Source organism: Salvelinus fontinalis, chromosome 3 (assembly GCF_029448725.1).
Source record: "Salvelinus fontinalis isolate EN_2023a chromosome 3, ASM2944872v1, whole genome shotgun sequence".
Taxonomy (NCBI): domain Eukaryota; kingdom Metazoa; phylum Chordata; class Actinopteri; order Salmoniformes; family Salmonidae; genus Salvelinus; species Salvelinus fontinalis.
The window spans coordinates 71581410-71608030 of NC_074667.1; the positions used below are offsets into that span (position 1 = coordinate 71581410).

At 44.7% G+C, this 26621-nt stretch overlaps 30 non-coding genes across 30 annotated transcripts; all 30 read right to left on the bottom strand.

Moving 5' to 3' along the window:
* Positions 1-347: 347 nt before the first annotated feature.
* Positions 348-441, bottom strand: trnai-uau (transfer RNA isoleucine (anticodon UAU)). The gene is made up of 2 exons: positions 404-441; positions 348-383 (listed from the first exon to the last, which is right to left on the bottom strand). It is a non-coding gene; the product is annotated as a tRNA-Ile (tRNA).
* Positions 442-1377: 936 nt separating this feature from the next.
* trnai-uau (transfer RNA isoleucine (anticodon UAU)) lies at positions 1378-1471 on the bottom strand. The gene is made up of 2 exons: positions 1434-1471; positions 1378-1413 (listed from the first exon to the last, which is right to left on the bottom strand). It is a non-coding gene; the product is annotated as a tRNA-Ile (tRNA).
* Positions 1472-2921: 1450 nt separating this feature from the next.
* trnai-uau (transfer RNA isoleucine (anticodon UAU)) lies at positions 2922-3015 on the bottom strand. The gene is made up of 2 exons: positions 2978-3015; positions 2922-2957 (listed from the first exon to the last, which is right to left on the bottom strand). It is a non-coding gene; the product is annotated as a tRNA-Ile (tRNA).
* A 421-nt stretch (positions 3016-3436) lies between these two features.
* trnai-uau (transfer RNA isoleucine (anticodon UAU)) lies at positions 3437-3530 on the bottom strand. Its single transcript has 2 exons — positions 3493-3530; positions 3437-3472 (listed from the first exon to the last, which is right to left on the bottom strand). It is a non-coding gene; the product is annotated as a tRNA-Ile (tRNA).
* A 421-nt stretch (positions 3531-3951) lies between these two features.
* trnai-uau (transfer RNA isoleucine (anticodon UAU)) lies at positions 3952-4045 on the bottom strand. Its single transcript has 2 exons — positions 4008-4045; positions 3952-3987 (listed from the first exon to the last, which is right to left on the bottom strand). It is a non-coding gene; the product is annotated as a tRNA-Ile (tRNA).
* A 936-nt stretch (positions 4046-4981) lies between these two features.
* On the bottom strand, positions 4982-5075 carry trnai-uau (transfer RNA isoleucine (anticodon UAU)). Its single transcript has 2 exons — positions 5038-5075; positions 4982-5017 (listed from the first exon to the last, which is right to left on the bottom strand). It is a non-coding gene; the product is annotated as a tRNA-Ile (tRNA).
* A 936-nt stretch (positions 5076-6011) lies between these two features.
* trnai-uau (transfer RNA isoleucine (anticodon UAU)) lies at positions 6012-6105 on the bottom strand. Its single transcript has 2 exons — positions 6068-6105; positions 6012-6047 (listed from the first exon to the last, which is right to left on the bottom strand). It is a non-coding gene; the product is annotated as a tRNA-Ile (tRNA).
* Positions 6106-7041: 936 nt separating this feature from the next.
* On the bottom strand, positions 7042-7135 carry trnai-uau (transfer RNA isoleucine (anticodon UAU)). The gene is made up of 2 exons: positions 7098-7135; positions 7042-7077 (listed from the first exon to the last, which is right to left on the bottom strand). It is a non-coding gene; the product is annotated as a tRNA-Ile (tRNA).
* Positions 7136-8586: 1451 nt separating this feature from the next.
* trnai-uau (transfer RNA isoleucine (anticodon UAU)) lies at positions 8587-8680 on the bottom strand. The gene is made up of 2 exons: positions 8643-8680; positions 8587-8622 (listed from the first exon to the last, which is right to left on the bottom strand). It is a non-coding gene; the product is annotated as a tRNA-Ile (tRNA).
* Positions 8681-9101: 421 nt separating this feature from the next.
* On the bottom strand, positions 9102-9195 carry trnai-uau (transfer RNA isoleucine (anticodon UAU)). Its single transcript has 2 exons — positions 9158-9195; positions 9102-9137 (listed from the first exon to the last, which is right to left on the bottom strand). It is a non-coding gene; the product is annotated as a tRNA-Ile (tRNA).
* Positions 9196-10646: 1451 nt separating this feature from the next.
* On the bottom strand, positions 10647-10740 carry trnai-uau (transfer RNA isoleucine (anticodon UAU)). Its single transcript has 2 exons — positions 10703-10740; positions 10647-10682 (listed from the first exon to the last, which is right to left on the bottom strand). It is a non-coding gene; the product is annotated as a tRNA-Ile (tRNA).
* Positions 10741-11161: 421 nt separating this feature from the next.
* trnai-uau (transfer RNA isoleucine (anticodon UAU)) lies at positions 11162-11255 on the bottom strand. The gene is made up of 2 exons: positions 11218-11255; positions 11162-11197 (listed from the first exon to the last, which is right to left on the bottom strand). It is a non-coding gene; the product is annotated as a tRNA-Ile (tRNA).
* Positions 11256-12191: 936 nt separating this feature from the next.
* Positions 12192-12285, bottom strand: trnai-uau (transfer RNA isoleucine (anticodon UAU)). Its single transcript has 2 exons — positions 12248-12285; positions 12192-12227 (listed from the first exon to the last, which is right to left on the bottom strand). It is a non-coding gene; the product is annotated as a tRNA-Ile (tRNA).
* Positions 12286-12696: 411 nt separating this feature from the next.
* trnai-uau (transfer RNA isoleucine (anticodon UAU)) lies at positions 12697-12790 on the bottom strand. Its single transcript has 2 exons — positions 12753-12790; positions 12697-12732 (listed from the first exon to the last, which is right to left on the bottom strand). It is a non-coding gene; the product is annotated as a tRNA-Ile (tRNA).
* A 936-nt stretch (positions 12791-13726) lies between these two features.
* On the bottom strand, positions 13727-13820 carry trnai-uau (transfer RNA isoleucine (anticodon UAU)). Its single transcript has 2 exons — positions 13783-13820; positions 13727-13762 (listed from the first exon to the last, which is right to left on the bottom strand). It is a non-coding gene; the product is annotated as a tRNA-Ile (tRNA).
* A 421-nt stretch (positions 13821-14241) lies between these two features.
* On the bottom strand, positions 14242-14335 carry trnai-uau (transfer RNA isoleucine (anticodon UAU)). The gene is made up of 2 exons: positions 14298-14335; positions 14242-14277 (listed from the first exon to the last, which is right to left on the bottom strand). It is a non-coding gene; the product is annotated as a tRNA-Ile (tRNA).
* A 936-nt stretch (positions 14336-15271) lies between these two features.
* On the bottom strand, positions 15272-15365 carry trnai-uau (transfer RNA isoleucine (anticodon UAU)). The gene is made up of 2 exons: positions 15328-15365; positions 15272-15307 (listed from the first exon to the last, which is right to left on the bottom strand). It is a non-coding gene; the product is annotated as a tRNA-Ile (tRNA).
* A 943-nt stretch (positions 15366-16308) lies between these two features.
* On the bottom strand, positions 16309-16402 carry trnai-uau (transfer RNA isoleucine (anticodon UAU)). The gene is made up of 2 exons: positions 16365-16402; positions 16309-16344 (listed from the first exon to the last, which is right to left on the bottom strand). It is a non-coding gene; the product is annotated as a tRNA-Ile (tRNA).
* A 421-nt stretch (positions 16403-16823) lies between these two features.
* Positions 16824-16917, bottom strand: trnai-uau (transfer RNA isoleucine (anticodon UAU)). The gene is made up of 2 exons: positions 16880-16917; positions 16824-16859 (listed from the first exon to the last, which is right to left on the bottom strand). It is a non-coding gene; the product is annotated as a tRNA-Ile (tRNA).
* Positions 16918-18375: 1458 nt separating this feature from the next.
* On the bottom strand, positions 18376-18469 carry trnai-uau (transfer RNA isoleucine (anticodon UAU)). Its single transcript has 2 exons — positions 18432-18469; positions 18376-18411 (listed from the first exon to the last, which is right to left on the bottom strand). It is a non-coding gene; the product is annotated as a tRNA-Ile (tRNA).
* A 421-nt stretch (positions 18470-18890) lies between these two features.
* trnai-uau (transfer RNA isoleucine (anticodon UAU)) lies at positions 18891-18984 on the bottom strand. Its single transcript has 2 exons — positions 18947-18984; positions 18891-18926 (listed from the first exon to the last, which is right to left on the bottom strand). It is a non-coding gene; the product is annotated as a tRNA-Ile (tRNA).
* Positions 18985-19405: 421 nt separating this feature from the next.
* On the bottom strand, positions 19406-19499 carry trnai-uau (transfer RNA isoleucine (anticodon UAU)). The gene is made up of 2 exons: positions 19462-19499; positions 19406-19441 (listed from the first exon to the last, which is right to left on the bottom strand). It is a non-coding gene; the product is annotated as a tRNA-Ile (tRNA).
* A 943-nt stretch (positions 19500-20442) lies between these two features.
* trnai-uau (transfer RNA isoleucine (anticodon UAU)) lies at positions 20443-20536 on the bottom strand. Its single transcript has 2 exons — positions 20499-20536; positions 20443-20478 (listed from the first exon to the last, which is right to left on the bottom strand). It is a non-coding gene; the product is annotated as a tRNA-Ile (tRNA).
* Positions 20537-20958: 422 nt separating this feature from the next.
* Positions 20959-21052, bottom strand: trnai-uau (transfer RNA isoleucine (anticodon UAU)). The gene is made up of 2 exons: positions 21015-21052; positions 20959-20994 (listed from the first exon to the last, which is right to left on the bottom strand). It is a non-coding gene; the product is annotated as a tRNA-Ile (tRNA).
* A 943-nt stretch (positions 21053-21995) lies between these two features.
* trnai-uau (transfer RNA isoleucine (anticodon UAU)) lies at positions 21996-22089 on the bottom strand. Its single transcript has 2 exons — positions 22052-22089; positions 21996-22031 (listed from the first exon to the last, which is right to left on the bottom strand). It is a non-coding gene; the product is annotated as a tRNA-Ile (tRNA).
* A 422-nt stretch (positions 22090-22511) lies between these two features.
* trnai-uau (transfer RNA isoleucine (anticodon UAU)) lies at positions 22512-22605 on the bottom strand. The gene is made up of 2 exons: positions 22568-22605; positions 22512-22547 (listed from the first exon to the last, which is right to left on the bottom strand). It is a non-coding gene; the product is annotated as a tRNA-Ile (tRNA).
* Positions 22606-23027: 422 nt separating this feature from the next.
* trnai-uau (transfer RNA isoleucine (anticodon UAU)) lies at positions 23028-23121 on the bottom strand. The gene is made up of 2 exons: positions 23084-23121; positions 23028-23063 (listed from the first exon to the last, which is right to left on the bottom strand). It is a non-coding gene; the product is annotated as a tRNA-Ile (tRNA).
* A 421-nt stretch (positions 23122-23542) lies between these two features.
* Positions 23543-23636, bottom strand: trnai-uau (transfer RNA isoleucine (anticodon UAU)). Its single transcript has 2 exons — positions 23599-23636; positions 23543-23578 (listed from the first exon to the last, which is right to left on the bottom strand). It is a non-coding gene; the product is annotated as a tRNA-Ile (tRNA).
* A 420-nt stretch (positions 23637-24056) lies between these two features.
* Positions 24057-24150, bottom strand: trnai-uau (transfer RNA isoleucine (anticodon UAU)). Its single transcript has 2 exons — positions 24113-24150; positions 24057-24092 (listed from the first exon to the last, which is right to left on the bottom strand). It is a non-coding gene; the product is annotated as a tRNA-Ile (tRNA).
* Positions 24151-25086: 936 nt separating this feature from the next.
* Positions 25087-25180, bottom strand: trnai-uau (transfer RNA isoleucine (anticodon UAU)). Its single transcript has 2 exons — positions 25143-25180; positions 25087-25122 (listed from the first exon to the last, which is right to left on the bottom strand). It is a non-coding gene; the product is annotated as a tRNA-Ile (tRNA).
* Positions 25181-26621: the final 1441 nt, after the last annotated feature.

Genomic DNA, 26621 nt, shown 5'->3' on the forward strand with positions numbered 1-26621 from the left:
CAATTGAGCTGTCTGGCTACCTCAGTCGGTAGAGCATGAGGCTCTTAATCTCAGAGTCGTAGTTTTGAGAAACACTTTGGGTATTTCTTTTTGAGCCGAAGCACCAACTCACTTTGCAAACAGCCATCCACCTGGACTTTCGAGCAGGCTTGCCACCCTGCATTGCTAACCTGTCAGCCTTAGCTGGTGATACAGGAGAATATGGGTTTGAATCCTTGCTGTGCTGGCACTCTAAGCTGTTATCTAAATAACATACCATTTACTTGTAAATAATCCTCCTAAATGGAGTGAAAAAAGCTCCTTTTCTGGACAAGAAATTGACAGACCGAAAGTTCAAGAAAGAAACTTGCTCCTGGTGAGGCTCGAACTCACAACCTCGGCATTGCCTCGCTGCGTACTGCTGTATAAGTACCACGCGCTAACCGATTGCGCCACAGGAGCCATGCAAACCACTCTACCTGATCACCAATTTTTGCACAAACTAGCTGTAAAATTTCCGGTCCAAGTCAGTACCACAATTGAGCTGTATGGTTACCTCAAGCGGTAGAATAAGAGGCACTTAATCTCAGAGTCGTAGTTTTGAGAAACACTTTGGGTATTTCTTTTTGAGCCGAAGCACCAACTCACTTTGCAAACAGCCATCCACCTGGACTTTCGAGCAGGCTTGCCACCCTGCATTGCTAACCTGTCAGCCTTAGCTGGTGATACAGGAGAATATGGGTTTGAATCCTTGCTGTGCTGGCACTCTAAGCTGTTATCTAAATAACATACCATTTACTTGTAAATAATCCTCCTAAATGGAGTGAAAAAAGCTCCTTTTCTGGACAAGAAATTGACAGTCCGAAAGTTCAAGAATGATACTTGCTCCTGGTGAGGCTCGAACTCACAACCTCGGCATTGCCTCCCTGCATACTGCTGTATTAGTACCACGCGCTAACCGATTGCACCACAAGAGCCACGCAAAGCACTCTACCTGATCACCAATTTTTGCACAAACTAGCTGTCAAATTTTCAGTCCAAGTCAGTACCACAATTGAGCTGTCTGGCTACCTTAGTCGGTAGAGCATGAGGCTCTTAATCTCAGAGTCGTAGTTTTGAGAAACACTTTGGGTATTTCTTTTTGAGCCGAAGCACCAACTCACTTTGCAAACAGCCATCCACCTGCACTTTCGAGCAGGCTTGCCACCCTGCATTGCTAACCTGTCAGCCTTAGCTGGTGATACAGGAGAATATGGGTTTGAATCCTTGCTGTGCTGGCAATCTAAGCTGTTATCTAAATAACATACCATTTACTTGTAAATAATCCTCCTAAATGGAGTGAAAAAAGCTCCTTTTCTGGACAAGAAATTGACAGACCGAAAGTTCAAGAAAGAAACTTGCTCCTGGTGAGGCTCGAAATCACAACCTCGGCATTGCCTCGCTGCATACTGCTGTATAAGTACCACGCGCTAACCGATTGCGCCACAGGAGCCATGCAAAGCACTCTACCTGATCACCAATTTTTGCACAAACTAGCTGTACAATTTTCGGTCCAAGTCAGTACCACAATTGAGCTGTATGGTTACCTCAAGCGGTAGAATAAGAGGCACTTAATCTCAGAGTCGTAGTTTTGAGAAACACTTTGGGTATTTCTTTTTGAGCCGACGCACCAACTCACTTTGCAAACAGCCATCCACCTGGACTTTCGAGCAGGCTTGCCACCCTGCATTGCTAACCTGTCAGCCTTAGCTGGTGATACAGGAGAATATGGGTTTGAATCCTTGCTGTGCTGGCACTCTAAGCTGTTATCTAAATAACATACCATTTACTTGTAAATAATCCTCCTAAATGGAGTGAAAAAAGCTCCTTTTCTGGACAAGAAATTGACAGTCCGAAAGTTCAAGAATGATACTTGCTCCTGGTGAGGCTGGAACTCATAACCTAGTCATTGCTTCGCTGCATACTGCTTTATAAGTACCACGCGCTAACCGATTGCGCCACAGGAGCCATGCAAAGCACTCTACCTGATCACCAATTTTTGCACAAACTAGCTGTAAAATTTTCGGTCCAAGTCAGTTCCACAATTGAGCTGTCTGGCTACCTCAGTCGGTAGAGCACGAGGCTCTTGATCTCAGAGTCATAGTTTTGAGAAACACTTTGGGTATTTCTTTTTGAGCCGAAGCACCAACTCACTTTGCAAACAGCCATCCACCTGGACTTTCGAGCAGGCTTGCCACCCTGCATTGCTAACTTGTCAGGCTTAGCTGGTGATACAGGAGAATATGGGTTTGAATCCTTGCTGTGCTGGCACTCTAACCTGTTATCCCAATAACATACCATTTACTTGTAAAACGTCCTCCTAAATGGAGTGATATAAGCTCCTTTTCTGGACAAGAAATAGACAGGCGGAAAGTTTAAGAAACAAACTCGCTCCTGGTGAGGCTCAAACTCATAAATTAGTCAATGCTTCGCTGCATACTGCTGTATAAGCACCACGCGCTAACCGATTGCACCACAGGAGCCAAGCAAAGCACTCTACCTGATCACCAATTTTTGCACAAATTAGCTGTCAAATTTTCAGTCCAAGTCAGTACCACAATTGAGCTGTCTGGCTACCTCAGTCGGTAGAGCATGAGGCTCTTAATCTCAGAGTCGTAGTTTTGAGAAACACTTTGGGTATTTATTTTTGAGCCGAAGCACCAACTCACTTTGCAAACAGCCATCCACCTGGACTTTCGAGCAGGCTTGCCACCCTGCATTGCTAACTTGTCAGGCTTAGCTGGTGATACAGGAGAATATGGGTTTGAATCCTTGCTGTGCTGGCACTCTAACCTGTTATCTCAATAACATACCATTTACTTGTAAACGTCCTCCTAAATGGAGTGATATAAGCTCCTTTTCTGGACAAGAACTAGACTGGCAGAAAGTTTAAGAAACAAACTTGCTCCTGGTGAGGCTCGAACTCACAACCTCGGCATTGCTTCGCTGCATACCGCTGTATAAGTAACACGCGCTAACCGATTGCACCACAGGAGCCATGCAAAGCACTCTACCTGATCACCAATTTTTGCACAAACTAGCTGTAAAATTTTCGGTCCAAGTCAGTTCGACAATTGAGCTGTCTGGCTACCTCAGTCGGTAGAGCACGAGGCTCTTGATCTCAGAGTCATAGTTTTGAGAAACACTTTGGGTATTTCTTTTTGAGCCGAAGCACCAACTCACTTTGCAAACAGCCATCCACCTGGACTTTCGAGCAGGCTTGCCACCCTGCATTGCTAACCTGTCAGCCTTAGTTGGTGATACAGGAGAATATGGGTTTGAATCCTTGCTGTGCTGGCACTCTAACCTGTTATCTCAATAACATACCATTTACTTGTAAAACGTCCTCCTAAATTGAGTGATATAAGCTCCTTTTCTGGACAAGAACTAGACAGGCAGAAAGTTTAAGAAACAAACTTGCTCCTGGTGAGGCTCGAACTCACAACCTCGGCATTGCTTCGCTGCATACTGCTGTATACGTACCACGCGCTAACCGATTGCGCCACAGGAGCCACGCAAAGCACTCTACCTGATCACCAATTTTTGCACAAACTAGCTGTCAAATTTTCAGTCCAAGTCAGTACCACAATTGAGCTGTCTGGCTACCTCAGTCGGTAGAGCATGAGGCTCTTAATCTCAGAGTCGTAGTTTTGAGAAACACTTTGGGTATTTCTTTTTGAGCCGAAGCACCAACTCACTTTGCAAACAGCCATCCACCTGGACTTTGGAGCAGGCTTGCCACCCTGCATTGCTAACTTGTCAGGCTTAGCTGGTGATACAGGAGAATATGAGTTTGAATCCTTGCTGTGCTGGCACTCTAAGCTGTTATCTAAATATCATACCATTTACTTGTAAAACATCCTCCTAAATGGAGTGAAAAAAGCTCCTTTTCTGGACAAGAAATTGACAGGCCGAAAGTTCAAGAAAGAAACTTGCTCCTGGTGAGGCTCGAACTCACAACCTCGGCATTGCCTCGCTGCATACTGCTGTATAAGTACCATGCGCTAACCGATTGCGCCACAGGAGCCATGCAAAGCACTCTACCTGATCACCAATTTTTGCACAAACTAGCTGTACAATTTTTGGTCCAAGTCAGTACCACAATTGAGCTGTATGGCTACCTCAAGCGGTAGAATAAGAGGCACTTAATCTCAGAGTCGTAGTTTTGAGAAACACTTTGGGTATTTCTTTTTGAGCCGAAGCACCAACTCACTTTGCAAACAGCCATCCACCTGGACTTTCGAGCAGGCTTGCCACCCTGCATTGCTAACTTGTCAGGCTTAGCTGGTGATACAGGAGAATATGGGTTTGAATCCTTGCTGTGCTGGCACTCTAACCTGTTATCCCAATAACATACCATTTACTTGTAAAACGTCCTCCTAAATGGAGTGATATAAGCTCCTTTTCTGGACAAGAAATAGACAGGCGGAAAGTTTAAGAAACAAACTCGCTCCTGGTGAGGCTCGAACTCATAACCTAGTCATTGCTTCGCTGCATACTGCTGTATAAGCACCACGCGCTAACCGATTGCACCACAGGAGCCAAGCAAAGCACTCTACCTGATCACCAATTTTTGCACAAACTAGCTGTAAAATTTTCAGTCCAAGTCAGTACCACAATTGAGCTGTCTGGCTACCTCAGTCGGTAGAGCATGAGGCTCTTAATCTCAGAGTCGTAGTTTTGAGAAACACTTTGGGTATTTATTTTTGAGCCGAAGCACCAACTCACTTTGCAAACAGCCATCCACCTGGACTTTCAAGCAGGCTTGCCACCCTGCATTGCTAACTTGTCAGGCTTAGCTGGTGATACAGGAGAATATGGGTTTGAATCCTTGCTGTGCTGGCACTCTAAGCTGTTATCTAAATAACATACCATTTACTTGTAAATAATCCTCCTAAATGGAGTGAAAAAAGCTCCTTGTCTGGACAAGAAATTGACAGGCAGAAAGTTAAAGAAAGAAACTTGCTCCTGGTGAGGCTCGAACTCACAACCTCGGCATTGCCTCGCTGCATTCTGCTGTATAAGTACCATGCGCCAACCGATTGCGCCACAGGAGCCATGCAAAGCACTCTACCTGATCACCAATTTTTGCACAAACTAGCTGTACAATTTTCGGTCCAAGTCAGTACCACAATTGAGCTGTATGGCTACCTCAAGCGGTAGAATAAGAGGCACTTAATCTCAGAGTCGTAGTTTTGAGAAACACTTTGGGTATTTCTTTTTGAGCCGAAGCACCAACTCACTTTGCAAACAGCCATCCACCTGGACTTTCGAGCAGGCTTGCCACCCTGCATTGCTAACTTGTCAGGCTTAGCTGGTGATACAGGAGAATATGGGTTTGAATCCTTGCTGTGCTGGCACTCTAACCTGTTATCTAAATAACATACCATTTACTTGTAAAACGTCCTCCTAAATGGAGTGATATGAGCTCCTTTTCTGGACAAGAAATAGACAGGCAGAAAGTTTAAGAAAAAAACTCGCTCCTGGTGAGGCTGGAACTCATAACCTAGTCATTGCTTCGCTGCATACTGCTTTATAAGTACCACGCGCTAACCGATTGCGCCACAGGAGCCATGCAAAGCACTCTACCTGATCACCAATTTTTGCACAAACTAGCTGTAAAATTTTCGGTCCAAGTCAGTTCGACAATTGAGCTGTCTGGCTACCTCAGTCGATAGAGCACGAGGCTCTTGATCTCAGAGTCATAGTTTTGAGAAACACTTTGGGTATTTCTTTTTGAGCCGAAGCACCAACTCACTTTGCAAACAGCCATCCACCTGGACTTTCGAGCAGGCTTGCCACCCTGCATTGCTAACCTGTCAGCCTTAGCTGGTGATACAGGAGAATATGGGTTTGAATCCTTGCTGTGCTGGCACTCTAAGCTGTTATCTAAATAACATACCATTTACTTGTAAATAATCCTCCTAAATGGAGTGAAAAAAGCTCCTTTTCTGGACAAGAAATTGACAGGCAGAAAGTTAAAGAAAGAAACTTGCTCCTGGTGAGGCTCGAACTCACAACCTCGGCATTGCCTCGCTGCATTCTGCTGTATAAGTACCATGCGCCAACCGATTGCGCCACAGGAGCCATGCAAAGCACTCTACCTGATCACCAATTTTTGCACAAACTAGCTGTACAATTTTCGGTCCAAGTCAGTACCACAATTGAGCTGTATGGCTACCTCAAGCGGTAGAATAAGAGGCACTTAATCTCAGAGTCGTAGTTTTGAGAAACACTTTGGGTATTTCTTTTTGAGCCGAAGCACCAACTCACTTTGCAAACAGCCATCCACCTGGACTTTCGAGCAGGCTTGCCACCCTGCATTGCTAACTTGTCAGGCTTAGCTGGTGATACAGGAGAATATGGGTTTGAATCCTTGCTGTGCTGGCACTCTAACCTGTTATCTAAATAACATACCATTTACTTGTAAAACGTCCTCCTAAATGGAGTGATATGAGCTCCTTTTCTGGACAAGAAATAGACAGGCAGAAAGTTTAAGAAAAAAACTCGCTCCTGGTGAGGCTGGAACTCATAACCTAGTCATTGCTTCGCTGAATACTGCTTTATAAGTACCACGCGCTAACCGATTGCGCCACAGGAGCCATGCAAAGCACTCTACATGATCACCAATTTTTGCACAAACTAGCTGTAAAATTTTCGGTCCAAGTCAGTTCGACAATTGAGCTGTCTGGCTACCTCAGTCGGTAGAGCACGAGGCTCTTGATCTCAGAGTCATAGTTTTGAGAAACACTTTGGGTATTTCTTTTTGAGCCGAAGCACCAACTCACTTTGCAAACAGCCATCCACCTGGACTTTCGAGCAGGCTTGCCACCCTGCATTGCTAACCTGTCAGCCTTAGCTGGTGATACAGGAGAATATGGGTTTGAATCCTTGCTGTGCTGGCACTCTAACCTGTTATCTCAATAACATACCATTTACTTGTAAAACGTCCTCCTAAATTGAGTGATATAAGCTCCTTTTCTGGACAAGAACTAGACAGGCAGAAAGTTTAAGAAACAAACTTGCTCCTGGTGAGGCTCGAACTCACAACCTCGGCATTGCTTCGCTGCATACTGCTGTATAAGTACCACGCGCTAACCGATTGCGCCACAGGAGCCACGCAAAGCACTCTACCTGATCACCAATTTTTGCACAAACTAGCTGTCAAATTTTCAGTCCAAGTCAGTACCACAATTGAGCTGTCTGGCTACCTCAGTCGGTAGAGCATGAGGCTCTTAATCTCAGAGTCGTAGTTTTGAGAAACACTTTGGGTATTTCTTTTTGAGCCGAAGCACCAACTCACTTTGCAAACATCCATCCACCTGGACTTTCGAGCAGGCTTGCCACCCTGCATTGCTAACTTGTCATGCTTAGCTGGTGATACAGGAGAATATGAGTTTGAATCCTTGCTGTGCTGGCACTCTAAGCTGTTATCTAAATATCATACCATTTACTTGTAAATAATCCTCCTAAATGGAGTGAAAAAAGCTCCTTTTCTGGACAAGAAATTGACAGGCCGAAAATTCAACAAAGAAACTTCTTCCTGGTGATGCTCGAACTCACAACCTCAGCATTGCCTCGCTGCATACTGCTGTATAAGTACCACGCGCTAACCGATTGCGCCACAGCAGCCATGCAAAGCACTCTACCTGATCACCAATTTTTGCACAAACTAGCTGTACAATTTTTGGTCCAAGTCAGTACCACAATTGAGCTGTATGGCTACCTCAAGCGGTAGAATAAGAGGCACTTAATCTCAGAGTCGTAGTTTTGAGAAACACTTTGGGTATTTCTTTTTGAGCCGAATCACCAACTCACTTTGCAAACAGCCATCCACCTGGACTTTCGAGCAGGCTTGCCACCCTGCATTGCTAACTTGTCAGGCTTAGCTGGTGATACAGGAGAATATGGGTTTGAATCCTTGCTGTGCTGGCACTCTAACCTGTTATCCCAATAACATACCATTTACTTGTAAAACGTCCTCCTAAATGGAGTGATATAAGCTCCTTTTCTGGACAAGAAATAGACAGGCGGAAAGTTTAAGAAACAAACTCGCTCCTGGTGAGGCTCGAACTCATAACCTAGTCATTGCTTCGCTGCATACCTCTGTATAAGCACCACGCGCTAACCGATTGCACCACAGGAGCCAAGCAAAGCACTCTACCTGATCACCAATTTTTGCACAAACTAGCTGTAAAATTTTCAGTCCAAGTCAGTACCACAATTGAGCTGTCTGGCTACCTCAGTCGGTAGAGCATGAGGCTCTTAATCTCAGAGTCGTAGTTTTGAGAAACACTTTGGGTATTTCTTTTTGAGCCGAAGCACCAACTCACTTTGCAAACAGCCATCCACCTGGACTTTCAAGCAGGCTTGCCACCCTGCATTGCTAACTTGTCAGGCTTAGCTGGTGATAAAGGAGAATATGGGTTTGAATCCTTGCTGTGCTGGCACTCTAACTTGTTATCTAAATAACATACCATTTACTTGTAAAACATCCTCCTAAATGGAGTGAAATAAGCTCCTTTTCTGGACAAGAAATAGACAGGCCGAAAGTTCAAGAAAGAAACTTGCTCCTGGTGAGGCTCGAACTCACAACCTCGGCATTGCCTCGCTGCACACTGCTGTATAAGTACCACGCGCTATCCGATTGCGCCACAGGAGCCATGCAAAGCACTCTACCTGATCACCAATTTTTGCACAAACTAGCTGTAAAATTTTCGGTCCAAGTCAGTACCACAATTGAGCTGTCTGGCTACCTCAGTCGGTAGAGCATGAGGCTCTTAATCTCAGAGTCGTAGTTTTGAGAAACACTTTGGGTATTTCTTTTTGAGCCGAAGCACCAACTCACTTTGCAAACAGCCATCCACCTGGACTTTCGAGCAGGCTTGCCACCCTGCATTGCTAACTTGTCAGGCTTAGCTGGTGATACAGGAGAATATTGGTTTGAATCCTTGCTGTGCTGGCACTCTAACTTGTTTTCTAAATAACATAACATTTACTTGTAAAACATCCTCCTAAATGGAGTGAAATAAGCTCCTTTTCTGGACAAGAAATAGACAGGCAGAATGTTTAAGAAACAAATTTGCTACTGGTGAGGGTCGAACTCAGAACCTCGGCATTGCTTCACTGCATACTGCTTTATAAGTACCACGCGCTAACCGATTGCGCCACAGGAGCCATGCAAAGCACTCTACTTGATCACCAATTTTTGCACAAACTAGCTGTAAAATTTTCGGTCCAAGTCAGTACCACAATTGAGCTGTCTGGCTACCTCAGTCGGTAGAGCATGAGGCTCTTAATCTCAGAGTCGTAGTTTTGAGAAACACTTTGGGTATTTCTTTTTGAGCCGAAGCACCAACTCACTTTGCAAACAGCCATCCACCTGCACTTTCGAGCAGGCTTGCCACCCTGCATTGCTAACCTGTCAGCCTTAGCTGGTGATACAGGAGAATATGGGTTTGAATCCTTGCTGTGCTGGCACTCTAAACTGTTATCTAAATAACATACCATTTACTTGTAAATAATCCTCCTAAATGGAGTGAAAAAAGCTCCTTTTCTGGACAAGAAATTGACAGGCCGAAAGTTCAAGAAAGAATCTTGCTACTGGTGAGGCTCGAACTCACATTCTCGGCATTGCCTCTCTGCAAACTTCTATATAAGTAACACGCGCTAACCGGTTGCGCCACAGCAGCCATGCAAAGCACTCTACCTGATCACCAATTTTTGCACAAACTAGCTGTACAATTTTCGGTCCAAGTCAGTACCACAATTGAGCTGTATGGCTACCTCAAGCGGTAGAATAAGAGGCACTTAATCTCAGAGTCGTAGTTTTGAGAAACACTTTGGGTATTTCTTTTTGAGCCGAAGCACCAACTCACTTTGCAAACAGCCATCCACCTGGACTTTCGAGCAGGCTTGCCACCCTGCATTGCTAACTTGTCAGGCTTAGCTGGTGATACAGGAGAATATGGGTTTGAATCCTTGCTGTGCTGGCACTCTAACTTGTTATCTAAATAACATACCATTTACTTGTAAAACATCCTCCTAAATGGAGTGAAATAAGCTCCTTTTCTGGACAAGAAATAGACAGGCAGAATGTTTAAGAAACAAATTTGCTACTGGTGAGGGTCGAACTCAGAACCTCGGCATTGCTTCGCTGCATACTGCTTTATAAGTACCACGCGCTAACCGATTGTGCCACAGGAGCCATGCAAAGCACTCTACCTGATCACCAATTTTTGCACAAACTAGCTGTAAAATTTTCGGTCCAAGTCAGTACCACAATTGAGCTGTCTGGCTACCTCAGTCGGTAGAGCATGAGGCTCTTAATCGCAGAGTCGTAGTTTTGAGAAACACTTTGGGTATTTCTTTTTGAGCCGAAGCACCAACTCACTTTGCAAACAGCCATCCACCTGCACTTTCGAGCAGGCTTGCCACCCTGCATTGCTAACCTGTCAGCCTTAGCTGGTGATACAGGAGAATATGGGTTTGAATCCTTGCTGTGCTGGCACTCTAAGCTGTTATCTAAATAACATACCATTTACTTGTAAATAATCCTCCTAAATGGAGTGAAAACAGCTCCTTTTCTGGACAAGAAATTGACAGGCCGAAAGTTCAAGAAAGAATCTTGCTCCTGGTGAGGCTCGAACTCACAACCTCGGCATTGCCTCGCTGCATACTGCTGTATAAGTACCACACGCTAACCGATTGCGCCACAGGAGCCATGCAAAGAACTCTACCTGATCACCAATTTTTGCACAAACTAGCTGTAAAATATTCGGTCCAAGTCAGTTCCACAATTGAGCTGTCTGGCTACCTCAGTCGGTAGAGCATGAGGCTCTTGATCTCAGAGTCGTAGTTTTGAGAAACACTTTGGGTATTTCTTTTTGAGCCGAAGCACCAACTCACTTTGCAAACAGCCATCCACCTGCACTTTCGAGCAGGCTTGCCACCCTACATTGCTAACCTGTCAGCCTTAGCTGGTGATACAGGAGAATATGGGTTTGAATCCTTGCTTTGCTGGCACTCTAACCTGTTATCTAAATAAAATACCATTTACTTGTAAAACGTCCTCCTAAATGGAGTGAAATAAGCTCCTTTTCTGGACAAGATATTGACAGGCAGAAAGTTTAAGAAAGAAACTTGATCCTGGTGAGGCTCGAACTCACAACCTCGGCATGGCCTCGCTGCATACTGCTGTATAAGTACCACGCGCTAACCGATTGCGCCACAGAAGCCATGCAAACCACTCTACCTGATCACCAATTTTTGCATAAACTAGCTGTAAAATTTTCAGTCCAAGTCAGTTCCACAATTGAGCTGTCTGGCTACCTCAGTCGGTAGAGCATGAGGCTCTTAATCTCAGAGTCGTAGTTTTGAGAAACACTTTGGGTATTTCTTTTTGAGCCGAAGCACCAACTCACTTTCCAAACAGCCATCCACCTGGACTTTCAAGCAGGCTTGCCACCCTGCATTGCTAACCTGTCAGCCTTAGCTGGTGATACAGGAGAATATGGGTTTGAATCCTTGCTGTGCTGGCACTCTAACTTGTTATCTAAATAACATGCCATTTACTTGTAAAACATCCTCCTAAATGGAGTGAAATAAGCTCCTTTTCTGGACAAGAAATAGACAGGCAGAATGTTTAAGAAACAAATTTCCTCCTAATGAGCGTCGAACTCACAACCTCGGCATTGCTTCGCTGCATACTGCTGTATAAATATCATGCGCTAACCGATTGCGCCACAGGAGCCATGCAAAGCACTCTACCTCATCACCAATTTTTGCACAAACTAGCTGTAAAATTTTCGGTCCAAGTCAGTTCCACAATTGAGCTGTCTGGCTACCTCAGTCGGTAGAGCACGAGGCTCTTAATCTCAGAGTCGTAGTTTTGAGAAACACTTTGGATATTTATTTTTGAGCCGAAGCACCAACTCACTTTGCAAACAGCCATCCACCTGGACTTTCGAGCAGGCTTGCCACCCTGCATTGCTAACCTGTCAGCCTTAGCTGGTGATACAGGAGAATATGGGTTTGAATCCTTGCTGTGCTGGCACTCTAAGCTGTTATCTAAATAACATACCATTTACTTGTAAATAATCCTCCTAAATGGAGTGAAAACAGCTCCTTTTCTGGACAAGAAATTGACAGGCCGAAAGTTCAAGAAAGAATCTTGCTCCTGGTGAGGCTCGAACTCACAACCTCGGCATTGCCTCGCTGCATACTGCTGTATAAGTACCACACGCTAACCGATTGCGCCACAGGAGCCATGCAAAGAACTCTACCTGATCACCAATTTTTGCACAAACTAGCTGTAAAATATTCGGTCCAAGTCAGTTCCACAATTGAGCTGTCTGGCTACCTCAGTCGGTAGAGCATGAGGCTCTTGATCTCAGAGTCGTAGTTTTGAGAAACACTTTGGGTATTTCTTTTTGAGCCGAAGCACCAACTCACTTTGCAAACAGCCATCCACCTGCACTTTCGAGCAGGCTTGCCACCCTACATTGCTAACCTGTCAGCCTTAGCTGGTGATACAGGAGAATATGGGTTTGAATCCTTGCTTTGCTGGCACTCTAACCTGTTATCTAAATAAAATACCATTTACTTGTAAAACGTCCTCCTAAATGGAGTGAAATAAGATCCTTTTCTGGACAAGAAATTGACAGGCAGAAAGAAACTTGCTCCTGGTGAGGCTCGAACTCACAACCTCGGCATGGCCTCGCTGCATACTGCTGTATAAGTACCACGCGCTAACCGATTGCGCCACAGAAGCCATGCAAACCACTCTACCTGATCACCAATTTTTGCATAAACTAGCTGTAAAATTTTCAGTCCAAGTCAGTTCCACAATTGAGCTGTCTGGCTACCTCAGTCGGTAGAGCATGAGGCTCTTAATCTCAGAGTCGTAGTTTTGAGAAACACTTTGGGTATTTCTTTTTGAGCCGAAGCACCAACTCACTTTCCAAACAGCCATCCACCTGGACTTTCAAGCAGGCTTGCCACCCTGCATTGCTAACCTGTCAGCCTTAGCTGGTGATACAGGAGAATATGGGTTTGAATCCTTGCTGTGCTGGCACTCTAACCTGTTATCTAAATAACATACCATTTACTTGTAAAACGTCCTCCTAAATGGAGTGATATAAGCTCCTTTTCTGGACAAGAAAAAGACAGGCAGAAAGTTTAAGAAACAAACTTGCTCCTGGTGAGGCTCGAACTCAAAACCTCGGCATTCCTTCGCTGCATACTGCTGTATAAATACCACGCACTAACCAATTGCGCCACCGGAGCCATGCAAAGCACTCTACCTGATCACCAATTTTTGCACAAACTAGCTGTAAAATGTTCAGTCCAAGTCAGTACCACAATTGAGCTGTCTGGCTACCTCAGTCGGTAGAGCATGACGCTCTTAATCTCAGAGTCGTAGTTTTGAGAAACACTTTGGGTATTTCTTTTTGAGCCGAAGCACCAACTCACTTTGCAAACAGCCATCCACTTGGACTTTCGAACAGGCTTGTCACCCTGCATTGTTAACCTGTCAGCCTTAGCTGGTGATACATGAGAATATGGGTTTGAATCCTTGCTGTGCTGGCAATCTAACCTGTTATCTAAATAACATACCATTTACTTGTAAAACGTCCTCCTAAATGGAGTGATATAAGCTCCTTTTCTGGACAAGAAAAAGACAGGCAGAAAGTTTAAGAAACAAACTTGCTCCTGGTGAGGCTCGAACTCAAAACCTCAGCATTCCTTCGCTGCATACTGCTGTATAAATACCACGCGCTAACCAATTGCGCCACAGGAGCCATGCAAAGCACTCTACCTGATCACCAATTTTTGCACAAACTAGCTGTAAAATGTTCAGTCCAAGTCAGTACCACAATTGAGCTGTCTGGCTACCTCAGTCGGTAGAGCATGAGGCTCTTAATCTCAGAGTCGTAGTTTTGAGAAACACTTTGGGTATTTCTTTTTGAGCCGAAGCACCAACTCACTTTGCAAACAGCCACCCACCTGGACTTTGGAGCAGGCTTGCCACCCTGCATTGCTAACCTGTCAGCCTTAGCTGGTGATACAGGAGAATATGGGTTTGAATCCTTGCTGTGCTGGCACTCTAACCTGTTATCTAAATAACATACCATTTACTTGTAAAACATCCTCCTAAATGGATTGAAAAAAGCTCCTTTTCTGGACAAGAAATAGACAGGCAGAAAGTTTAAGAAACAAACTTGCTCCTGGTGAGGCTCGAACTCAAAACCTCGGCATTCCTTCGCTGCATACTGCTGTATAAATACCACGCGCTAACCAATTGCGCCACAGGAGCCATGCAAAGCACTCTACCTGATCACCAATTTTTGCACAAACTAGCTGTAAAATGTTCAGTCCAAGTCAGTACCACAATTGAGCTGTCTGGCTACCTCAGTCGGTAGAGCATGACGCTCTTAATCTCAGAGTCGTAGTTTTGAGAAACACTTTGGGTATTTCTTTTTGAGCCGAAGCACCAACTCACTTTGCAAACAGCCATCCACTTGGACTTTCGAACAGGCTTGTCACCCTGCATTGTTAACCTGTCAGCCTTAGCTGGTGATACATGAGAATATGGGTTTGAATCCTTGCTGTGCTGGCACTCTAACCTGTTATCTAAATAACATACCATTTACTTGTAAAACGTCCTCCTAAATGGAGTGATATAAGCTCCTTTTCTGGACAAGAAAAAGACAGGCAGAAAGTTTAAGAAACAAACTTGCTCCTGGTGAGGCTCGAACTCAAAACCTCGGCATTCCTTCGCTGCATACTGCTGTATACATACCACGCGCTAACCAATTGCGCCACCGGGGCCATGCAAAGCACTCTACCTGATCACCAATTTTTGCACAAACTAGCTGTAAAATGTTCAGTCCAAGTCAGTACCACAATTGAGCTGTCTGGCTACCTCAGTCGGTAGAGCACGAGGCTCTTAATCTCAGAGTCTTCGTTTTGAGAAACACTTTGGGTATTTCTTTTTGAGCCGAAGCACCAACTCACTTTGCAAACAGCCATCCACCTGGACTTTCGAGCAGGCTTGCCACCCTGCATTGCTAACCTGTCAGCCTTAGCTGGTTATACAGGAGAATATGAGTTTGAATCCTTGCTGTGCTGGCACTCTAAGATGTTATCTAAATAACATACCAGTTACTTTTAAAACATCCTCCTAAATGGAGTGAAAAAAGCTCATTTTCTGGACAAGAAATAGACAGGCAGAAAGTTTAAGAAAGAAAATTGCTCCTGGTGAGGCTTGAACTCACAACCTCGGCATTGCTTCGCTGCATACTGCTGTATAAGTACCACGCGCTAACCGATTGCGCCACAGGAGCCATGCAAAGCACTCTACCTCATCACCAATTTTTGCACAAACTAGCTGTAAAATTTTCGGTCCAAGTCAGTTCCACAATTGAGCTGTCTGGCTACCTCAGTCGGTAGAGCACGAGGCTCTTAATCTCAGAGTCGTAGTTTTGAGAAACACTTTGGGTATTTCTTTTTGAGCCGAAGCACCAACTCACTTTGCAAACAGCCATCCACCTGGACTTTCGAGCAGGCTTGCCACCCTGCATTGCTAACCTGTCAGCCTTAGCTGGTGATACAGGAGAATATGGGTTTGAATCCTGAATCCTTGCTGTGCTGGCACTCTAAGATGTTATCTAAATAACATACCAGTTACTTGTAAAACATCCTCCTAAATGGAGTGAAAAAAGCTCCTTTTCTGGACAAGAAATAGACAGGCAGAAAGTTTAAGAAAGAAAATATCTCCTGGTGAGGCTCGAACTCACAACCTCGGCATTGCTTTGCTGCATACTGCTGTATAAGTACCACGCGCTAACCGATTGCACCACAGGCGCCATGCAAAGCACTCTACCTGATCACCAATTTTTGCACAAACTAGCTGTAAAATTTTCAGTCCAAGTCAGTTCCACAATTGAGCTGTCTGGCTACCTCAGTCGGTAGAGCACGAGGCTCTTAATCTCAGAGTCGTAGTTTTGAGAAACACTTTGGGTATTTCTTTTTGAGCCGAAGCACCAACTCACTTTGCAAACAGCCATCCACTTGGACTTTCGAGCAGGCTTGCCACCCTGCATTGTTAACCTGTCAACCTTAGCTGGTGATACATGAGAATATGGGTTTGAATCCTTGCTGTGCTGGCACTCTAACCTGTTATCTAAATAACATACCATTTACTTTTAAAACATCCTCCTAAATGGAGTGAAAAAAGCTCATTTTCTGGATAAGAAATAGACAGGCAGAAAGTTTAAGAAAGAAAATTGCTCCTGGTGAGGCTCGAACTCACAACCTCGGCATTGCTTTGCTGCATACTGCTGTATAAGTACCACGCGCTAACCGATTGCACCACAGGCGCCATGCAAAGCACTCTACCTGATCACCAATTTTTGCACAAACTATCTGTAAAATTTTCAGTCCATGTCAGTAACACAATTGAGCTGTCTGGCTACCTCAGTCGGTAGAGCACGAGGCTCTTAATCTCAGAGTCTTCGTTTTGAGAAACACTTTGGGTATTTCTTTTTGAGCCGAAGCACCAACTCACTTTGCAAACAGCCATCCACCTGGACTTTCGAGCAGGCTTGCCACCCTGCATTGCTAACCTGTCAGCCTTAGCTGGTGATACATGAGAATATGGGTTTGAATCCTTGCTGTGCTGGCACTCTAACCTGTTATCTAAATAACATACCATTTACTTGTAAAACGTCCTCCTAAATGGAGTGATATAAGCTCCTTTTCTGGACAAGAAAAAGACAGGCAGTAAGTTTAAGAAACAAACTTGCTCCTGGTGAGGCTCGAACTCAGAACCTCGGCATTCCTTCGCTGCATACTGCTGTATAAATACCACGCGGTAACCGATTGCGCCACAGGAGCCATGCAAAGCTCTCTACCTGATCACCAATTTTTGCACAAACTAGCTGTAAAATTTTCAGTCCAAGTCAGTACCACAATTGAGCTGTCTGGCTACCTCAGTCGGTAGAGCATGACGCTCTTAATCTCAGAGTCGTAGTTTTGAGAAACACTTTGGGTATTTCTTTTTGAGCCGAAGCACCAACTCACTTTGCAAACAGCCATCCACCTGGACTTTCGAGCAGGCTTGCCACCCTGCATTGCTAACCTGTCAGCCTTAGCTGGTTATACAGGAGAATATGAGTTTGAATCCTTGCTGTGCTGGCACTCTATGATGTTATCTAAATAACATACCAGTTACTTGTAAAACATCCTCCTAAATGGAGTGAAAAAAGCTCATTTTCTGGACAAGAAATAGACAGGCAGAAAGTTTAAGAAAGAAAATTGCTCCTGGTGAGGCTTGAACTCACAACCTCGGCATTGCTTCGCTGCATACTGCTGTATAATTACCACCCGCTAACCGATTGCGCCACAGGAGCCATGCAAAGCACTCTACCTCATCACCAATTTTTGCACAAACTAGCTGTACAATTTTCGGTCCAAGTCAGTTCCACAATTGAGCTGTCTGGCTACCTCAGTCGGTAGAGCACGAGGCTCTTAATCTCAGAGTCGTAGTTTTGAGAAACACTTTGGGTATTTCTTTTTGAGCCGAAGCACCAACTCACTTTGCAAACAGCCATCCACCTGGACTTTCGAGCAGGCTTGCCACCCTGCATTGCTAACCTGTCAGCCTTAGCTGGTGATACAGGAGAATATGGGTTTGAATCCTGAATCCTTGCTGTGCTGGCACTCTAAGATGTTATCTAAATAACATACCAGTTACTTGTAAAACATCCTCCTAAATGGAGTGAAAAAAGCTCATTTTCTGGACAAGAAATAGACAGGCAGAAAGTTTAAGAAAGAAAATATCTCCTGGTGAGGCTCGAACTCACAACCTCGGCATTGCTTTGCTGCATACTGCTGTATAAGTACCACGCGCTAACCGATTGCACCACAGGCGCCATGCAAAGCACTCTACCTGATCACCAATTTTTGCACAAACTAGCTGTAAAATTTTCAGTCCAAGTCAGTTCCACAATTGAGCTGTCTGGCTACCTCAGTCGGTAGAGCACGAGGCTCTTAATCTCAGAGTCGTAGTTTTGAGAAACACTTTGGGTATTTCTTTTTGAGCCGAAGCACCAACTCACTTTGCAAACAGCCATCCACTTGGACTTTCGAGCAGGCTTGCCACCCTGCATTGTTAACCTGTCAACCTTAGCTGGTGATACATGAGAATATGGGTTTGAATCCTTGCTGTGCTGGCACTCTAACCTGTTATCTAAATAACATACCATTTACTTTTAAAACATCCTCCTAAATGGAGTGAAAAAAGCTCATTTTCTGGATAAGAAATAGACAGGCAGAAAGTTTAAGAAAGAAAATTGCTCCTGGTGAGGCTCGAACTCACAACCTCGGCATTGCTTTGCTGCATACTGCTGTATAAGTACCACGCGCTAACCGATTGCACCACAGGCGCCATGCAAAGCACTCTACCTGATCACCAATTTTTGCACAAACTATCTGTAAAATTTTCAGTCCATGTCAGTAACACAATTGAGCTGTCTGGCTACCTCAGTCGGTAGAGCACGAGGCTCTTAATCTCAGAGTCTTCGTTTTGAGAAACACTTTGGGTATTTCTTTTTGAGCCGAAGCACCAACTCACTTTGCAAACAGCCATCCACCTGGACTTTCGAGCAGGCTTGCCACCCTGCATTGCTAACCTGTCAGCCTTAGCTGGTGATACATGAGAATATGGGTTTGAATCCTTGCTGTGCTGGCACTCTAACCTGTTATCTAAATAACATACCATTTACTTGTAAAACGTCCTCCTAAATGGAGTGATATAAGCTCCTTTTCTGGACAAGAAAAAGACAGGCAGTAAGTTTAAGAAACAAACTTGCTCCTGGTGAGGCTCGAACTCAGAACCTCGGCATTCCTTCGCTGCATACTGCTGTATAAATACCACGCGGTAACCGATTGCGCCACAGGAGCCATGCAAAGCTCTCTACCTGATCACCAATTTTTGCACAAACTAGCTGTAAAATTTTCAGTCCAAGTCAGTACCACAATTGAGCTGTCTGGCTACCTCAGTCGGTAGAGCATGACGCTCTTAATCTCAGAGTCGTAGTTTTGAGAAACACTTTGGGTATTTCTTTTTGAGCCGAAGCACCAACTCACTTTGCAAACAGCCATCCACCTGGACTTTCGAGCAGGCTTGCCACCCTGCATTGCTAACCTGTCAGCCTTAGCTGGTTATACAGGAGAATATGAGTTTGAATCCTTGCTGTGCTGGCACTCTAAGATGTTATCTAAATAACATACCAGTTACTTGTAAAACATCCTCCTAAATGGAGTGAAAAAAGCTCATTTTCTGGACAAGAAATAGACAGGCAGAAAGTTTAAGAAAGAAAATTGCTCCTGGTGAGGCTTGAACTCACAACCTCGGCATTGCTTCGCTGCATACTGCTGTATAATTACCACGCGCTAACCGATTGCGCCACAGGAGCCATGCAAAGCACTCTACCTCATCACCAATTTTTGCACAAACTAGCTGTACAATTTTCGGTCCAAGTCAGTTCCACAATTGAGCTGTCTGGCTACCTCAGTCGGTAGAGCACGAGGCTCTTAATCTCAGAGTCGTAGTTTTGAGAAACACTTTGGGTATTTCTTTTTGAGCCGAAGCACCAACTCACTTTGCAAACAGCCATCCACCTGGACTTTCGAGCAGGCTTGCCACCCTGCATTGCTAACCTGTCAGCCTTGGCTGGTGATACAGGAGAATATGGGTTTGAATCCTGAATCCTTGCTGTGCTGGCACTCTAAGATGTTATCTAAATAACATACCAGTTACTTGTAAAACATCCTCCTAAATGGAGTGAAAAAAGCTCATTTTCTGGACAAGAAATAGACAGGCAGAAAGTTTAAGAAAGAAAATATCTCCTGGTGAGGCTCGAACTCACAACCTCGGCATTGCTTTGCTGCATACTGCTGTATAAGTACCACGCGCTAACCGATTGCACCACAGGCGCCATGCAAAGCACTCTACCTGATCACCAATTTTTGCACAAACTAGCTGTAAAATTTTCAGTCCAAGTCAGTTCCACAATTGAGCTGTCTGGCTACCTCAGTCGGTAGAGCACGAGGCTCTTAATCTCAGAGTCGTAGTTTTGAGAAACACTTTGGGTATTTCTTTTTGAGCCGAAGCACCAACTCACTTTGCAAACAGCCATCCACTTGGACTTTCGAGCAGGCTTGCCACCCTGCATTGTTAACCTGTCAACCTTAGCTGGTGATACATGAGAATATGGGTTTGAATCCTTGCTGTGCTGGCACTCTAAGATGTTATCTAAATAACATACCAGTTACTTGTAAAACATCTTCCTAAATGGAGTGAAAAAAGCTCCTTTTCTGGACAAGAAATAGACAGGCAGAAAGTTTAAGAAAGAAACTTGCTCCTGGTGAGGCTCGAACTCACAACCTCGGCATTGCTTCGCTGCATACTGCTGTATAAGTACCACACGCTAACCGATTGCGCCACAAGAGCCATGCAATGCACCCTACCTGATCACCAATTTTGGCACAAACTAGCTGTACAGTTTTCAGTCCAAGTCAGTACCACAATTGAGCTGTCTGGCTACCTCAGTCGGTAGAGCACGAGGATCTTAATCTCAGAGTCGTAGTTTTGAGAAACACTTTGGGTATTTCTTTTTGAGCCGAAGCACCAACTCACTTTGCAAACAGCCATCCACCTGGACTTTCGAGCAGGCTTGCCACCCTGCATTGCTAACCTGTCAGCCTTAGCTGGTGATACAGGAGAATATAGGTTTGAATCCTTGCTGTGCTGGCACTCTAACCTGTTATCTAAATAACATACCATTTACTTGTAAAACATCTTCCTAAATGGAGTGAAAAAAAGCTCCTTTTCTGGACAAGAAATAGACAGGCAGAATGTTTAAGAAACAAATCTGCTCCTGGTGAGGCTCGAACTCACAACCTCGGCATTGCTTCGCTGCATACTGCTGTATAAGTACCACGCGCTAACCGATTGCGCCACAGGAGCCATGACAAAAACTCTACCTGATCACCAATTTTTGCACAAACTAGCTGTAAAATTTTTGGTCCAAGTCAGTTCCACAATTGAGCTGTCTGGCTACCTCAGTCGGTAGAGCACGAGGCTCTTAATCTCAGAGTCGTAGTTTTGAGAAACACTTTGGGTATTTCTTTTTGAGCCGAAGCACCAACTCACTTTGCAAACAGCCATCCACCTGGACTTTCGAGCAGGCTTGCCACCCTGCATTGCTAACCTGTCAGCCTTAGCTGGTGATACAGGAGAATATGGGTTTGAATCCTGAATCCTTGCTGTGCTGGCACTCTAAGATGTTATCTAAATAACATACCAGTTACTTGTAAAACATCCTCCTAAATGGAGTGAAAAAAGCTCCTTTTCTGGACAAGAAATAGACAGGCAGAAAGTTTAAGAAAGAAAATATCTCCTGGTGAGGCTCGAACTCACAACCTCGGCATTGCTTTGCTGCATACTGCTGTATAAGTACCACGCGCTAACCGATTGCACCACAGGCGCCATGCAAAGCACTCTACCTGATCACCAATTTTTGCACAAACTAGCTGTAAAATTTTCAGTCCAAGTCAGTTCCACAATTGAGCTGTCTGGCTACCTCAGTCGGTAGAGCACGAGGCTCTTAATCTCAGAGTCGTAGTTTTGAGAAACACTTTGGGTATTTCTTTTTGAGCCGAAGCACCAACTCACTTTGCAAACAGCCATCCACTTGGACTTTCGAGCAGGCTTGCCACCCTGCATTGTTAACCTGTCAACCTTAGCTGGTGATACATGAGAATATGGGTTTGAATCCTTGCTGTGCTGGCACTCTAAGATGTTATCTAAATAACATACCAGTTACTTGTAAAACATCTTCCTAAATGGAGTGAAAAAAGCTCATTTTCTGGACAAGAAATAGACAGGCAGAAAGTTTAAGAAAGAAACTTGCTCCTGGTGAGGCTCGAACTCACAACCTCGGCATTGCTTCGCTGCATACTGCTGTATAAGTACCACACGCTAACCGATTGCGCCACAAGAGCCATGCAATGCACCCTACCTGATCACCAATTTTGGCACAAACTAGCTGTACAGTTTTCAGTCCAAGTCAGTACCACAATTGAGCTGTCTGGCTACCTCAGTCGGTAGAGCACGAGGCTCTTAATCTCAGAGTCGTAGTTTTGAGAAACACTTTGGGTATTTCTTTTTGAGCCGAAGCACCAACTCACTTTACAAACAGCCATCCACCTGGACTTTCGAGCAGGCTTGCCACCCTGCATTGCTAACCTGTCAGCCTTAGCTGGTGATACAGGAGAATATAGGTTTGAATCCTTGCTGTGCTGGCACTCTAACCTGTTATCTAAATAACATACCATTTACTTGTAAAACATCTTCCTAAATGGAGTGAAAAAAAGCTCCTTTTCTGGACAAGAAATAGACAGGCAGAATGTTTAAGAAACAAATCTGCTCCTGGTGAGGCTCGAACTCACAACCTCGGCATTGCTTCGCTGCATACTGCTGTATAAGTACCACGCGCTAACCGATTGCGCCACAGGAGCCATGACAAAAACTCTACCTGATCACCAATTTTTTCACAAACTAGCTGTACAATTTTCGGTCCAAGTCAGTACCACAATTGAGCAGTCTGGCTACCTCAGTCGGTAGAGCACGAGGCTCTTAATCTCAGAGTCGTAGTTTTGAGAAACACTTTGGGTATTTCTTTTTGAGCCGAAGCACCAACTCACTTTGCAAACAGCCATCCACCTGGACTTTCGAGCAGGCTTGCCACCCTGCATTGCTAACCTGTCAGCCTTAGCTGGTGATACAGGAGAATATAGGTTTGAATCCTTGCTGTGCTGGCACTCTAACCTGTTATCTAAATAACATACCATTTACTTGTAAAACATCTTCCTAAATGGAGTGAAAAAAAGCTCCTTTTCTGGACAAGAAATAGACAGGCAGAATGTTTAAGAAACAAATCTGCTCCTGGTGAGGCTCGAACTCACAACCTCGGCATTGCTTCGCTGCATACTGCTGTATAAGTACCACGCGCTAACCGATTGCGCCACAGGAGCCATGACAAAAACTCTACCTGATCACCAATTTTTGCACAAACTAGCTGTACAATTTTCGGTCCAAGTCAGTACCACAATTGAGCAGTCTGGCTACCTCAGTCGGTAGAGCACGAGGCTCTTAATCTCAGAGTCGTAGTTTTGAGAAACACTTTGGGTATTTCTTATTGTGTCGAAGCACCAACTCACTTTGCAAGCAGCCATCCACCTGGACTTTCAAGCAGGCTTGCCACCCTGCATTGCTAACCTGTCAGCCTTAGCTAGTGATACAGGAGAATATGGGTTTGAATCCTTGCTGTGCTGGCACTCTAACCTGTTATCTAAATAACATACCATTTACTTGTAAAAGGTCCTCCTAAATGGAGTGAAATAAGCTCCTTTTCTGGACAAGAAATAGACAGGCAGAATGTTTAAGAAAAAAATTTGCTCCTGGTGAGGCTCGAACTCACAACCTCGGCATTGCTTCGCTGCATACTGCTGTATAAGTACCACGCGCTAACCGATTGCGCCACAGGCGCCATGCCAAGAACTCTACCTGATCACCAATTTTTGCACAAACTAGCTGTACAATTTTCGGTCCAAGTCAGTACCACAATTGAGCAGTCTGGCTACCTCAGTCGGTAGAGCACGAGGCTCTTAATCTCAGAGTCGTAGTTTTGAGAAACACTTTGGGTATTTCTTATTGTGTCGAAGCACCAACTCACTTTGCAAACAGCCATCCACCTGGACTTTCGAGCAGGCTTGCCACCCTGCATTGCTAACCTGTCAGCCTTAGCTGGTGATACAGGAGAATATGATTTGAATCCTTGCTGTGCTGGCACTCTAACCTGTTATCTAAATAACATACCATTTACTTGTAAAAAGTCCTCCTAAATGGAGTGAAAAAAGCTCCTTTTCTGGACAAGAAATAGACAGGCCGAAAGTTTAAGAAACAAACTTGCTCCTGGTGAGGCTCGAACTCACAACCTCGGCATTGCTTCGCTGCATACTGCTGTATAAATACCACACGCTAACCGATTGCACCACAAGAGCCATGCCAAGAACTCTACCTGATCACCAATTTTTGCACAAACTAGCTGTACAATTTTCGGTCCAAGTCAGTACCACAATTGAGCAGTCTGGCTACCTCAGTCGGTAGAGCACGAGGCTCTTAATCTCAGAGTCGTAGTTTTGAGAAACACTTTGGGTATTTCTTATTGTGTCGAAGCACCAACTCACTTTGCAAACAGCCATCCACCTGGACTTTCGAGCAGGCTTGCCACCCTGCATTGCTAACCTGTCAGCCTTAGCTGGTGATACAGGAGAATATGGGTTTGAATCCTTGCTGTGCTGGCACTCTAACCTGTTATCTAAATAACATACCATTTACTTGTAAAACGTCCTCCTAAATGGAGTGAAAAAAGCTCCTTTTCTGGACAAGAAATAGACAGGCAGAAAGTTTAAGAAACAAACTTGCTCCTGGTGAGGCTCGAACTCACAACCTCGGCTTTGCTTCGCTGCATACTGCTGTATAAGTACCACACGCTAACCGATTGCGCCACAAGAGGCATGCAAAGAACCCTACCTGATCACCAATTTTGGCACAAACTAGCTGTACAGTTTTCGGTCCAAGTCAGTAACACAATTGAGCTGTCTGGCTACCTCAGTCGGTAGAGCACGAGGCTCTTAATCTCAGAGTCGTAGTTTTGAGTTACACTTTGGGTATTTCTTTTTGAGCCGAAGCACCAACTCACTTTGCAAACAGCCATCCACCTTGACTTTCGAGCAGGCTTGCCACCCTGCATTGCTAACCTGTCAGCCTTAGCTAGTGATACAGGAGAATATGGGTTTGAATCCTTGCTGTGCTGGCACTCTAACCTGTTATCTAAATAACATACCATTTACTTGTAAAAGGTCCTCCTAAATGGAGTGAAATAAGCTCCTTTTCTGGACAAGAAATAGACAGGCAGAATGTTTAAGAAATAAATTTGCTCCTGGTGAGGCTCGAACTCACAACCTCGGCATTGCTTCGCTGCATACTGCTGTATAAGTACCACACGCTAACCGATTGCGCCACAAGAGCCAAGAGCCAGACCTCCATCCTATGTTATCTTGCTACCGATAGCCAGCTACCCGGCCAGCTGTCTGGATCGCCTCACTGGACCCTTATGATCACTCGATTAAGAATGCCTCTCCTTAATGTAAATATGCCTTGTCCATTGCTGTTCTGGTTAGTGTTTATTGGCTTATTTCACTGTAGAGCCTCTAGCCCTGCTCACTATATATCCAACCTCTCAGTTCCACCACCCACATATGCGATGACATCACCTGGTTCCAATGATGTTTCTAGAGACTATATCTCTCTCATCATCACCCATTACCTAGGTTTACCTCCACTGTATTCACATCCTACCATACATTTGTCTGTACATTATTCCTTGAAGCTATTTTATCGCCCCCAGAAACTTCCTTTTACTCTCTGTTCTAGACGTTCCAAACCACCAATTCTCATAGCTTTTAGCTGTACCCTTATCCTACTCCTCCTCTGTTCCTCTGGTGATGTAGAGGTGAATCCAGGCCCTGCACTACCTAGCTCCACTCCTATTCCCCAGGCGCTCTCTTTTGATGACTTCTGTAACCGTAATAGCCTTGGTTTCATGCACGTTAACATTAGAAGCCTCCTCCCTAAGTTTGTTTTGTTCACTGCTTTAGCACACTCTGCCAACCCAGATGTTTTAGCCGTGTCTGAATCCTGGCTTAGGAAGACCACCAAAAATTCTGACATCTTCATCCCTAACTACAAGATTTTCAGACAAGATAGAACGGCCAAAGGGGGCGGTGTTGCAATCTACTGCAAGGATTGCCTGCAGAGTTCTGTTTTACTATCCAGGTCTGTTCCGAAACAATTTGAACTCCTACTTTTAAAAATCCACCTCTCTAAAAACAAGTCTCTCACTGTTGCCGCCTGCTATAGACCGCCCTCTGCCCCCAGCTGTGCTCTGGACACCATATGTGAACTGATTGCCCCCCATCTATCTTCAGAGCTTGTGCTGCTAGGCGACCTAAATTGGAACATGCTTAACACCCCAGCCATCCTACAATCTAAGCTTGATGCCCTCAATCTCACACAAATTATCAATGAACCTACCAGGTATCACCCCAATTCCGTAAACACGGGTACCCTCATAGACATCATCCTAACCAACTTGCCCTCCAAACACACCTCTGCTGTTTTCAACCAAGATCTCAGCGATCACTGCCTCATTGCCTGTATCCGTAATGGGTCAGCGATCAAACGACCTCCACTCATCACTGTCAAACGCTCCCTGAAACACTTCAGCGAGCAGGCCTTTCTAATCGACCTGGCCGAGGTATCCTGGAAGGATATTGATCTCATCCCGTCAGTAGAGGATGCCTGGATATTTTTTAAAAATGCCTTCCTCACCATCTTGAATAAGCATGCCCCATTCAAGAAATTTAGAACCAGGAACAGATATAGCCCTTGGTTCTCTCCTGACCTGACT